This window comes from Pipistrellus kuhlii, unplaced genomic scaffold (assembly GCF_014108245.1).
Source record: "Pipistrellus kuhlii isolate mPipKuh1 unplaced genomic scaffold, mPipKuh1.p scaffold_m20_p_1, whole genome shotgun sequence".
NCBI classification, from domain to species: Eukaryota; Metazoa; Chordata; class Mammalia; order Chiroptera; family Vespertilionidae; genus Pipistrellus; species Pipistrellus kuhlii.
The window spans coordinates 9,985,186-9,998,764 of record NW_023425404.1 but is presented as its reverse complement, the minus strand read 5'-3'; the positions used below and the strand labels follow the sequence as shown (position 1 = coordinate 9,998,764).

General features: G+C 49.1%; 1 protein-coding gene across 5 annotated transcripts in view; it reads left to right on the top strand.

Moving 5' to 3' along the window:
• Positions 1–13,579, top strand: part of TMEM63C (transmembrane protein 63C) — a 59,069-nt gene that overhangs the window by 6,563 nt on the left and 38,927 nt on the right. For all 5 annotated transcript variants that reach the window (XM_045577910.1, XM_045577849.1, XM_045577899.1 and 2 more), the window contains exon 2: positions 7,399–7,540. The gene's annotated coding sequence lies outside the window, so the exon portion shown is untranslated. The remainder of the gene's footprint in view (positions 1–7,398; positions 7,541–13,579) is intronic.

The window sequence follows — 13,579 nt, the reverse complement described above, 5'->3', positions numbered from 1 at the left end:
ATCATGACAACAGCTTCAGAAATGCTACAATAACGGCAGTACAGAGCATCAGGGGACATTTTGGCAATAGCAATTAAAGCTGGAAATGTACATATTTTATGACCAAAAGTTTCAGTTGGACATCCATGTGTCAGTTGCATATCCCCTGAGGGCTCCCGGACTATGAGAGGGCCCAGGATGGGCTGAGGGACACCTCTGAGTGCGCGAATTTCTTGCACTGGGCCTCTAATTATATATATGATTAGGGAATTTTGTGTTTTATAATTATCTCTCTATATATAAAAGCCTAAACAACTGCATGACCATCCAACCATCTGACCAGTAGCTATGATGTGCAATGACTATCAGGGGGCAAATGCTCAACGCAAGAGCTACTGAGCTGTGGTGACTTGACAGCTGTGGGTCTCGGGTGACACCCCTTGGGGAATGGCAGAGAGCTGGTTTCAGCCTCATCCCTGCAGGCCAGGCCAAGGGACCCCATTGGTGCACAAATCCTCTTCTAGTACAATGATAGGCAAACTGCGGCTTGTGAGCCGCTCTGTTGAGTAATGAGTTTGCCTACCACTGCTCTAGTACCTTAATAAAGTACCTTAATAAAGTACCTTAATATCATTTCCGTATTAACATGAATAAATCTCAAAAACAATATTGCAAATAAAAGGGGAACTGCAAAATACTGCCATTAGCGAAAATTTAATGTTAATAACAATGACAAAACAATGCTATCTATGACTCATGGATGCAGATCTGTTGCCGTGTTGCATTCCTACCAAGTTTATGCTTCTAGTTATCTTCAGAGACGGAGGAGAGCTGGGACAGGGGGAAAGGAAGGCCTTCTCATTTGTCAGTAGCACTTTTAACAAACAAGATCTGAAACACAAATGACAGAATGTTACCACTGGCCAATTCTGTTGGTTTTATACTTTTACCTGTCTTATAATATGTTGAAATTATTTCAAAGTTAAACAAAAAAGTAGCCTGGGACGTCGGAGGAAAGGTGCCAACTTTGCCCTGAGAAGGAGGCGCCAGCTGGGTGTTGAAGGCAGGGTGGAAACTGGCGTTGAACTGGGTGCGGGGAGCTAGGAAAGGAGATGCAGGGGCTCAGGGCCAGGGACTCTGTGAGCAGGCTCTCTGACCTTTTCCGTGTTTGATGAATGACTATGTCAGGCTGCCCTTCCCTCGCTACTTTCCTCACCCTCATCCCTGGTTCCAGGGATGTGAACATAGTGCATCAGCTCTATGTTCTGGGCTGTGAACATGTGCATCAGCTCCGACAGCTTGTAGGGGCATGGGGGTAAGGTGTCATATGATGATTTTTTTTTTTTTTTAGTCTAGATAACCTAATAGCCAAATACATGAAACTGAACATTAGAAATGGGAATTAGCCACTGCTACAGGGAAAATAGAATCCTTAGAGGATACTATGTTTGACCACATGCAAATTCAGTTGAAAACCAATCAAAACTGATAGTTTTCTGAGAAAATATAAACCATCAGTTTGGCTCCAGAAGAACTAGAAAACTCCAACAGACCAATGATCACGGAAGAAACTGAGTGTTCTCCAAAAAACATCCAGGTTTGGCTGTTTCAACTTATATTAAACCTTCAAGGAAGAGATCATTCCAATGTCATTTAAACTGTACCAACAGTATCAGATCACAGGTAAGGAAAGATTCCAAATTATTTTATAAAGCCAGCACAATACTGACAAAGATCACACAAAACACACACAAAAATTACTCTTAAAAATCTTATTTATGAATATCGGTGCACATTTTATGAATTAACTAGAGGCCCAGTGCATGAAATTCATGCACAGGGGTTCCTCAGCCCAGCCTGCACCCTCTCCAATCTAGGGCCCCTAAGGGGATGTCTGACTGCCAGTTTAGGCTAACTGCCTCTGCCTGCCAGCCTGATCACCCCTATCTTGCCACACTGCTGGCCTGATTGCCCCTAACTTGCCCCTTGCCAACCTGATTGCCCCTAATTTGCTGCCCTGCTGGCCTGATTCCCCCAACCACCTCTGCCTTGGCCACTGGCCTAAGCCACAGTCTGGCCTCCTCCTGTGGGAGGCAACCTGGCTGATCAGGGGAAGGTGCCACCTCCATTATTCTGCTGCTGATGCCACTGCCGGCCTGAGCCTGGGCCCTTTACAGTCGCCTGTGGCTTCCTGAGCCTCAGCCCTTTCAGCTGCTGCGGCTTTGTCCGGAAGGACGTCTGGAAGGTCTTCCAGAAGACATCTGCCCAAATTGCATATTCCCCTTTTATTAGTATAGATAAGAACAAATAGAATCACACTGCATTATGTTAAAAAATGAATACACCACAAGTAAGTGAGGCTATATTCCAGAAATACAGATTCAGTTTTAGGAGAATTATTCATATAACTGAACAAAGTAATAGTTAAAAAGAGATGAAAAATTATATAAACAGCTCCATAAGTGTTAAAAATGCCTAAGGAGCATTTGATAAATTGAACATATGTCTCTAATATTTAGCAGAAATAGATGGGTATTGCTGAACATGGTTTTATGCACCTACGTGTATGTGTATATGTGTGTATACAGACATACATGCATACAAGGAAAAAATGACCACCATTCCCTTTATTCTTTAACACGTCTCTAGAAATGCAAGTAAATACAAATTTTGAAAATAGAAGTTATAAAAGGAGGCCAATTTATCAATTAAAATTGCAGATAAGAATGATCCCCTGGAATAAAAAAGAGCAAGACAGGCCATTGAAAACACTGTTTTAGAAATAATAAAAATATACTAAGATGACCGCTAATAAATATTAAAACAAAAATTGTATAGCTTTTCTATGCACAAATGTTAGCCTCAAAGTATAATGGAAGGAAGCATTTGCAATATCAGTAAAAGTGCTAAACATAACGGAAAGTCTAACCAGTATTGGCAAGAACAGCTCTTATTAATGCTGTTCACTCCTTGTTCCGCAGTCCTGAGACCTAATTCTGGGTGGGGCAGCCCTGGCTGGTGTGGCTCAGTTGATGGGAGCATCCGCCTGTGGACCGGACCTAGGGGTCTCAGGTTCAATTCCTGGTCAAAGGCAGGCACCTGGCTTTCAGGTTCAAACCCCAGACTGCATGTGGGAGGCAACCAATCTCTCTTTCTCTCTCCCCCTCCCTTTCACTTTCTCTAAAAAAATTAATGGAAAAAATATCCTCGGGTGAGGATTAACCAAAAAAAAAATATTTTTTTAAATTCAGGGTGAGGCAAAAGTAGGTTTACAGTTATGAGTACATGAAACAGTTTTTTTTTCCTTGTATTGTTGTTTATTAATTAATATATTGTTTTCCATGGGAACAACTGTAAGTCTACTTTTGTCCCACCCTATAGGTATTGATCCAGTGGTGGAACTGACTCACAGATCAATGGAACAGAGAAGTGTATTTAGACAAAGACAAAGCACATTTGCTATGCAGTGGTGATGATAATAATCGCCAACTCATGGTGGTTCCCTTGTGCCAGGCACTGTTCTGCACCCCTCATCTGCAGCCTAACACGTTGGGTCCGGTTGGTCTATAGTGTTGAAGATATTTAAGTCCTCTGTTTCCTTATTGATATTCAGTCTGGTTGCTCTTCCCATTATTCAAAGTGGTTTATTAAAATCTATTTTTGCACCACTATTTCTCCCTTCACCTCTGTCAATGTTTGCTTCATATATCTGGGTTCTCTGCTGTTAGTGCATATATATTTATAATTGCTATATCTTCCTGGATAATTGACCTTTTATAATTATACTAGAGGCCAGGTGCACGAAATATGTGCACGGATGGGGCCCCTAGGCCTGGCTGGCAATTAGAGCCAATCGGGGCCAGGCCGATTGGGGCCAGGCCAATTTTGGCCTCCCAGCCACGGGGAAGGACATGAAGGGGGGAATTGCAGGAGATTGGCCACTGGCCCCAGGAGGAAAAAGAGGGGCCATGTCCGCTGCCACCCACCCAGTTCCCCATCCCAGCCTGGGGATCAAAGGCCCCAGTGGGGTTGGGAAAGGAGGCCACGGTCACCAGGACAGGCACAAAAGGAACAGACACTGGACACCAACGCTGTCATCATGGTTCCCCGCCCTCTCCCACGCCCCCCCCCCCCCCCCCCCCCCCCCCCCCCCCCCCAATCCTCCTTCCCTTGCCTCCATGCCACCACTGTGGGGCCTGCAGGCCAGGGGCTGGACAGGGTGCAGGAGGTTGGCCACCAACCCTGAGGAGGGAGCTGGCCCTTGGCCCCATGGGGAAAGGGGCTGCATCCATCACCACTCACCTCCAGTTCCCTGTCCCAGCCCAGGGCCTGCCAGTCAGGAGAGGGACCACGCGAGGTTGGCCAGCCGGGGAAGGTTGGCTATGGGAGTGCACTGACCACTAAGGGGCAGCTCCTGCATTGAGCATCTGCCCTTAGGTGGTCAGTAGATGTCATAGCGACCAGTCGTTCCAGTCGTTCTGGTTGCTTAGGCTTTTATATAGAGAGATAGTACCCTTCGTTGTCTTTCATAGCAGTATTTGACTTAAAATCTATTTTATATAAGTGCAGCCATCCTTGCTCTCTTTTTGTTACCATTTGCATGGAATGTCTTCTTCCACCCAATTCCTTGCAGCCTATGTGTGACTTTACAGCTGAGGCAAGTCTCCTGTAGACAGCACATGGCTGCATCTTTCTCCACCCTTTATCTGAAATAACTCATTTACTCCTCACAGTAACCCTCTGCACAGGGTGCTATTGTGGTCCCCACTTTTAGATGAGGAAATTGAGACATGGGAAGGTTCGGTGACTTCTAGATCTCATGAAACTGGAATTTGAACTAGCACTTGACTCAGAGGTCATGCTCTCTGTACCCATCCTACTGCACAGATAAACTGAGGTTTTTAATCTAGAAGGAGGGTAATGGTGGGGGAAGGAAATGGATTATTCAAACACGATTTTGAAACAACTATCTAGCCTCTTGGGGGAAAAATAAAGCTAGGCCCTATCACACTCCTTACACCAAAGTACTAGTAAATTCTAGAAGGAAAAGATTAAAAGGAAGGAAAAATTTAAAAAGAAAGAAAGAAAACCCTAACAATACTAGTGAAAAACACAAGCAAATTTTTTAGGATCTTCTATTAGGAAAATACTTTTGACTACAGAAAAATCTGAAGTTCATGTAAGCAAAAGATGCCATAAATAATGTTAAAAAAGAGACAAATGACAATTTGCAATACACATGACAAATAGATAGTTGTCTTCATTCAGAAAAACCTCTTAATCAGTAGCATAAAGTAGGAAAGATACAAATAGTTCACAGAAAAATAAATACAAAGGCCAATCAATCAATAAACATGAAAATAATGCCTGCCCTTTCTGATAATTAAGAATTACATTGAGCCCAGCCAGCATGGCTCAGTGGTTGGGCTTCTACCTATGAACCAGGAGATCATGGTTTGATTCCCAGTCAGGGCACAGGCCCCAGTTGTGGGCTCCAAACCTCAGTGTGGGGCTTGCAGAAGGCAGCTGATCAATGTTTCTCTCTCACCATTGATGTTTCTATCGCTCTCTCCCTCTCCCTTCCTCTGAAATCAATAAAAACACTTTAAAAAAAAAAAAAAGAATTACACATTGAAACATGATATCACTTTTCATCTCTCTCATATTGGCAATGTTGGAAGTTGGATAATGCACTGAGCTGTCGAGGGTGGAGGGCAGCAGGCACACTCATTCACCACTGGGCAGTGCAAACTGGTTCATCCTCTTTGAAGGCGATTTGACAATATCTATCAGAATCATAGATATACCTACATTTTTACTCCTTACCCCGGGATTCTACAGCTAACCTCACACATATGCACAAAAATACGTAATCATAGGCGTTCATTGCAGCTTTGGTTGTGCAGCAAAAATGTAGAAGCAAGGAAACATCCATTGACAGGACAGATTTGTGTAAATTATAGCCTCCTTCAAGGGAACTCTGTGAGCTGCTACATGAATGATCTATGTTGCTGTGGATAGATGTGTGATGTATATTAACTAACACAGAGTACCAGGAATGTGTCGTTGGTTGGGTTTAAAATAAAACACAGACATACATATGTATTTATCAATATTTATGAAAAAACTTTGGGAAGAAAATTTAAGGAACTTGACTGTGTTTATATTTGGGGTGAAACAGAGGTCTGAGATAGTAGGCAGACTTTTCATTATGTGTATTATTTTTAATGGTTTTAAGCATATTATTTTCTGAATTTAAAAAGAGTATTTATAAAGGAGCCAATTATAAGGAAGAATACTATCTAAGATGCCTCACCCTGAACTTTTTTTTCTCTCTAAAATACATTTTATTGATGTTTCTACAAAGAGGAAGGGAGAGGGAGAGAGAGTTAGAAACATCGATGAGAGAGAAACATCAATCAGCTGCCTCCTGTACACCCCCTACTGGGGATGTGCCCACAACCAAGGTACATGCCCTTGACTGGAATCAAACCTGGGACCCTTGAATCCACAGGCCGACACTCCATCCACTGAGTCAAACCACTGAGGAAAGAATTTGAACTTTCTTTTCAAATTCTTTCCTCAGTTGGCTCACCAGTTTTGACACTAAAATTTTACATCTGGAAGGGCCCAACAGACTTCTCCAACCTTCAGTTTGTCCCTGAGAAAAGGGAGGCCTAGGTTCCTCAGCAAGCGGACCAGGTCCCCCGGCCGGTCTGTCTGCAGAGTCTGGGCTGCTATGATGCTGCTCTCAAGAGAGGGACTGATGACCTCTTTGCACATGTGGTCAAAGCTCAGTCCTTGGACTTTTCCCGGCACGTAATCCAGCGAGTCTTATTCCACCTGCACCTATGTGCGGAACCTATTGCAATGCAGATTCCCGGGCGCCTTCTGAAGAGTCTGACTCAGTGGGCTAGGGCAGGGCCCTGAAACCTGCATGTTAGCAATGTCCCCACCAATGATCCCAAAGTCCTACTTGAAGTCACTTGGTCCTGGGCCCTCTGATCTCCCCAGCTCAGTCCTGCTGGCAGTGTCTGTGTATCTAGGCTGAAGTCCCCCATCCCAGCGAGGAAAGTAGGGTGCTCCAGTGGAAGTGCTTAGATCCCCAAGGCAGTGCTCCATCCATGGTCCCCCTCCCCTCTGGCCCCTGCTCAGCTGAGATGAAGTATGGCCCTTGCTCACTCACTCCGGGGTGGGCAGCTTGATGTGGAACTGGGGAGCAGATTGAGAGTCACAGCTCCATCTAGGGTGTCCCTCACCCCATTAGGGTTCCCCTGAAGCAGGCCTTGGGGAAAGATGCTGACCAGCATATTGGACCTGAAAGAGACCTGGCCTGCTAGAGCTGGGGGTGGAGGCCAGGGGAGGTCTGGGATTCATGCCCGCCAACACTGACTGTGCTTCATTGTCTCTGTGCCACAGAGCCTTGCACCAGCCACCTTTGTGGTTAGGAGTCGAGCTGGGCGGTGGCTGGACCCCTCGGAAGCCCCTGACGACAGATCGAGAGGAGGGACGGCTAGTGACAGCCCATCTGCCTGAGCCCCAAACCTCACCTGCTGCCCAGGTAGGTGCTCTTCCCATTCTCCCACTCAGCAGGGCTAAGCCCCTCGCACCAGCCCCTTCCGCAGCCTGGGAAATGTGGCCTGAGGCTCTCTCCTGTCAGTGCTGGGCAAAGGCCGTCCCTGAGCCCCCAAATGCATAACCTGATGGGGGTGGGGGGTGCAAGATGAGCCCATCCTATCGCCAAAGAACACTATTCCAGAGGACCCTGGCTCCCAGGGCCTGGGAGGAAGTCAAAGGCTCTGGCTCTGGGTAGGACCCCCCTACTCCACAGAAATGCCCCCTGCAGGGCTGCCATCTGGGTCCCCAGAATGGCTCTTGCCCAGCTGGCCCTGGTTTGGGACAGGCCCAGAGCCCAGCCAGACATGGCTGTTCTGAGAGTTCCCTGCCTCAACCCCCTTTCCCTGAGAAAGGGTTAAGACAAATGGTATTGTTCTCTCCCTCTCCCTTCCTCTGAAATCTTCATAGACGGTTAGAGCAGGGAGGGATCTTAGTGATACAGTCAACCTCAGTCTCGTTTGACTTCTCAAGCGTTGGTGTCATTTAAAATGGCCTGGCCGATGTGGTTCAATGGCTGAGTGTGGACCTATGAACTAGGAGGTCATGATTTGATGGTCAGGGCACATGCCTGCGACTGTGGGCTTGATCCCCAATAGGGGGTGTGGAAGAGGCAACTGATCAATTATTCTCTCTCATCATTGATGTTTCTCTCTCTCTCTCTCTCTCTCTCTCTCTCTCTCTCTCTCTCTCTCTCTTTCTCTCTCTCTCTCTCTCCTTTCCTCTCTGAAATCAATAAAAATATATTAAAAATTCAAATCAATGAAAACGTTCAAAAAAAATTTTAAAGGTTGTAACTAAACAGCTCAGAGGACTCAGGTATAAGCTGGTCAGAACAGCACAGGAAGCCCAGGTCTTGGACAGTTCTTCCTGGTTCAGCTGCCTCCTCCTGCCCTGCCTCCACCAGCTCCTTCCCTCTCCCCTACCTCCTCCCTATGCCTCCCCTCCACCCCCCCCTCCCACACACACAGCCTCTGCCCCTCCTCCTTTCCTATCCTTCCACCCTATCTGGTGACTCCTAGCAACACCCCTATACCCCCCCCCCCCTTGTGAAAGAGACAGGAGGTGATTAAACCTCCAAGGCTGGAAGGTATGAAGCCAGTTAGCATCTAAGTGAGGCTTTCTTTCCTAATAAGTAGACAAGTTAATGAAATCAAGAAAGGATTGGCTGGTCAAGAGAAGCTATAGCTGTGATAAGGCTTCTTTAGTAGAGATTGTCTCTAAAATCCCTTTTCCATGAAAGAAGGTGCCCTGTGGGCTGTTGGCCAAGAACATTGCCATGGTTGCTGTTATCAAGAAAAGTAATCTTAGGTAAAGTCTTTTCCGTGCAGATCAAAGTGGTCGATGTTCACATCTCCCTGATAATTTCCTGGCCTGGCCTGGCCTTGTGAGAGCTCTCCAGGGCAGGGAGTCTCAGCCAGGCTGATATCACCTCTGTCCCTGGCCATGCCTGCTGCCCAGCCCGGGACTGAACCCTTGCCCTCCAGCCTAGGTTCCTGGGAGAAGCCGCATCAGATAGAAGTAAAGAGCTCAGGCTCGGGAGTCGGGTGGGTCTGATTCCCAGTTCATCACCTACGAGCTGTGTCATCTCTACGTGCATCCGTCCTTCCATCTGTAAAATGGGGGTAACGCCAGTACCCTAAGGGGACTATGGAGATTGAAGTTAATATCTGTAAAGTGCTTGAAACCCCATGTAGCACTTACACGTACTTAACATGTTAGTTCTGATCATGACGGAAGCCTCTTCGCCCCAACTGCACCTGCTGCCCCGTTAACCTAACCCCCCCTGGCTCCCACCGCACGTTTGGTGATTGTTCTCTGACCTGCCCTCTAAGGGCCGCAGAGGCAGAAACTATCATTTTCCTCGCACATGGTAAGAAATCATTCACTTTTGCTTGGAGACTGTCCACCCTCAAGGTGGGAGAACTGAGACCCTCAGGAACGGACGTGCGGCCACCTGTGGCCCCACCACGGAAGATCTAATCTAGGCTCTTCTGCCCACTGGTGGCCCGACTGTGCCAGGCCTGGGTGCCAGGTGCTGTGTCTGCCCACAAGGGAAGGTTTGGTTTCCCTTGGATTTGCTGGGGCCTCAAGAGCAGGGAGCCCGGTTTTCTATTCCAATCCTCATGATTCACATCAGAGTGAGGACAGGATGCCTGGCCACAAGCCAGAGAACAGGCAGGCACTGCAGTTAGCCAGGTGGCAGATTGCTCTCATTCATCCCTTGGAGGCAGCCCAAACCTCAGCTCCTATAGCTCAGGTGGGAAGCCTAAAGCAGCAGAAATCATCCCCCCCTTACTCCCTCCCACACCCCATGATCTGGAGCCCTGGACAGAACACGGCCAGCTTTGCACCCTGCATCTCAGCTGGCAGAGGGAGGTCATGTGCCATGGAGGAAGGGGCACTGGGTTGGAGTAGGGAGGCCCGTGTTCAAAACCAGACTCTTCACACCTGATGGGGAGAACTTGTCCATGCCAATGAGCTTCTCTGAGCCTCTATTTTTCCATCTGTAAAATGGGAGGATAATACCCATTTTTGTAGGGATGGAACAAAGGCCAGAGCACCTGTGCAGTGCCCACGTGGGCACTCAGTAGCTTGTAGATGTTCTGCCCAGTCCATCACCATTGTTCCTCCAGGCGGCCGGGTGGGGCTGCCAGCCCCTTGTTCTCCTTAGCAAGAAATTTTCCTCGCCTGACCTGCACCCCAAGATGAAGAAAAAGGGTGGTGTTTTGGCATAGGAAGAGAGGAGGAACAGTCCAGACCTTCCCAGACTCCTGGCAAGCGTGAGAGGCGCAGCTGGGGAGAAGTAGTTCTGTCTGGTTTTCCCAGAGATTTTTTCCACTCGGGTGGTGCCAAACTCAGGAAGCCAGAAGAGAAGTTACAGACCCTGCTGCTGGTCCATGCAGGGTGGTGTTCTTCTCTCGATTCATTCCACAAATGAATGGATTGGCTGGGATCCCAGGCTCCGCGTGTGGTACCGGGAACATTCAGCAGCCAGTAGGACAGACACAGACTCTGCCCTCATGGGCCTTCATTCTAATGTGGGTGGAGGCCATAAACGGCACTATGCATACAGTGTGTTAGAAGGAGGTACAAGCAATAGAACCGAAGGAAAGGAGGGTTGGGAGGGCCAGGGACTCGTGTTAATAACGGTCACAGGACAGGCCTCACAGAAAGGTGGCAGTTGAGATGCCCATCACTTGCTCCCCTGAGGATCCCCTGGGAAGCCTGTGGGCTCAGAATCAGGGCCAGTGCCTTTCATGAGGCCCTCGGAAAGGAGCAGAAGGCCTGGTCCCAGCACAGATGGCACGCCCTTCCTCCAAAACCCTTTAAATGACGTGCAGGTCATTCAGCCCGAGACGCAGGACCTCGAGATCTAGCCCCAGTCTGTCTGTTTTCTTAGCAGATCCTTCTCACCCTACCTTTGCAGCCAAGCTCGTCAATCCGGCCATTTCTGGAATATTCCACCCTCTGCTTCCCTCCTCCACTCATGGGTCCCCTTTGCCGGCCGCTCCCACTGGTGTCTGTCAGTCCAGACATGCCACCTGCCACCTCTCTGAAGCCATCCCTGGCCCCCCGAGGGCTGTGGTCTCTGAGCCCCATCACCTTGGCTTGTACCTTTCTAGAGCCTGGCCCTTCCTCTGGGGGTAGGCATTGGCTTAACTGTCTGATCTCTCCACCGGGCAGGAAGTGCCCTGGGCAGGGCCTGAAGGTTTTTCACCTCCTGCAGGTGGAGGCCTGAGCACGCATTGGCTGAATGGAGCTCAAAGCACGCCCCCCCCCCCCCCCCACACACACACACACACACAACTCTGGGACAAGAAGGGTGGGGAGCCTCTGGTCTGCTCAGACAAAGAGGCAGGTGGGAGGCCAGCAGGAAAGGAGAGAGGGAACTAAATGAAGGAGCTAGTGAGGAAGGGGAGAGAGAAATCCCACCCAGTGTCCTCCAGAGAGACAGACTGTGAGACAGAAGGATGAGTCTCCCCCCAAAATGGCTATTGTTCCCTTCCCCCGTTTCAGATGTACAACGTAATGATTTGATATTTACATATGTACTGCGGAATGAACACCTTAGTAACACCCATCACCAGGCATAGTTACGGCAACAAGGTCATATTCTGTGGTTCCAGATGGACATGACGGTGGGAGGAACACTATTCAACCCAGCACCTCTACACATCCCAAATCGCACAGGGACAGAGACGGAGGGACAGGAACAGAGACAGAGGAGCAGACACACCCAGCCCTGGCAGAGGAAAGCTCTCAGATCCTGAGGCGGGCCGAGCCCCCAGTGCTGAGCTGCCCTTTCCTCAGGGCCCAGCACAAAGTGGGTCACACCCTGGGATAGTGTTTGTCACAGGGTGATGCTTTTCATGTTGATTTTGCTTCTTGCTGTCGTTTGGTTTGGTTAGATCTATACTTAGTACCAAACTCAAAAAGTGCAAAAGAGAATATAACGAACACAAGCCGTCCTCACCCTGCCTCGGCCTTTACCCGTTCTCTCTCCCAGAAGGCATCACTGTCGAGTTTCCTGGGTCCCCTTCCGGAGAAAACCCAGCCGCGGGCAGGCTTGCAGAGACTGCTTCCTCCGAGGGCCGAGGGCCGCTTGCTCCCTGCTTGCTTCCCTGAACAGGCATCTGTTCCTCTTTATTCTGATTGGCTGCTTTCACCTCATTTGGGTCTCCCCGCTCCTTACTGGGCTCTCGCTGAGATCAGAGCCGTCTGCGATTTATCTTTCCTCCGCACATCCTCGCTCAGTGCCACAAAGAGCAAGTGTTCACTTAAGGCTGCTTCTCTCTACATATCGGCGAATCGTCAGTAGCTGGTTGGATTTGTGTGGGCTGGGGCTCAGCATCCTGGCTCGAGAGCCTGGGTCTCTCTGTCTCCCCCAGCTCGTGGCACCATCCACCAGTGCCAATCCTGGCAGCAGGCGTTGCTGGGGTGGGTGGCACCAGCAGCATCTTGCCTGTGTGCTCCTGCTGCCGAGTGCCTTCATCCCTGCTCTCGCTGGGGCTGGCTCTGAGATCCGTGGGGCGTCTGCCACGGCTGCATCTCCTCTCCCTGCCCCTTCTCAGTCCGGTTGGGACCCCTGCAGGGTGGGGAGATGGCAGGGAAGAGGCTGGGAAGGGAACAGCCCTGTGAGGGGGAGGGGGGAGGTGCAGCTTTGCCCAGAGGCCTCCGCTAGCTGAAGGCTTAGTCTGGACTTGTTACCACGGAGACGGGAATTACTGCAGTAACTCAGAGTTGAACTGGAGCCTGCCGCTTCACCGGTTCTGGGGGGTGGGGGGGAAGTATTTGCTCCACAACACTGAGATGTGCCACTTTTTCTTTTTCTTTTTTTCTATATCAGGACAGAAAGGCAGCCTCTGCCCAATTTCACCCTGTCCTCCATGCAGAGCGCCAGGGGGGAAGGAGACAGAGCTGGGCAGGGGCTGCCAGCCCTGGGCGCTGGGTGCTGGGCGCAGGGAAGCCACGGCAGTGTTAGCCAGCAGCACCCTCTGCTCATCTTTGGCAGGAGGGCCTGAGGTTAAAGGGTTTGAAAGAACCCCTCCTGCCATAACACTCTGAGTCTAAGATCAGGGAGCTAAATGAGACCCCCTCAGCCCCGCTGCCCATCATCCCTTTCTTCAATCAGTATTTATAAAGCACTGAGCTCTGCCCAGCACAGCAGGGAAAATGAGCAAACACAGCCATGGGCTCTTCCATCAGGAGCCTCCCGTCCTCCAGAGGAGTCAGCCATCTGCTACGTCATCCCGTAAATAAACAGCAAAGTTCCTGGTCCTCACACGGAAAATAATACTTAACTCCGTTGAGGCATTGCTATGCGCTAAGCACTGTTCTGTCTCATGTGAATTGGTTCGTGCTATCCTCACATTCACCCAGTAGATGTTGTTGGCATCTCCATTTTACAGATAAGGAAACGGAGGCTCAGGTGAAGAAACTTGCCCGAAGACGTGGGGCTAGTCAATGGCAGAGGCAGGATTGG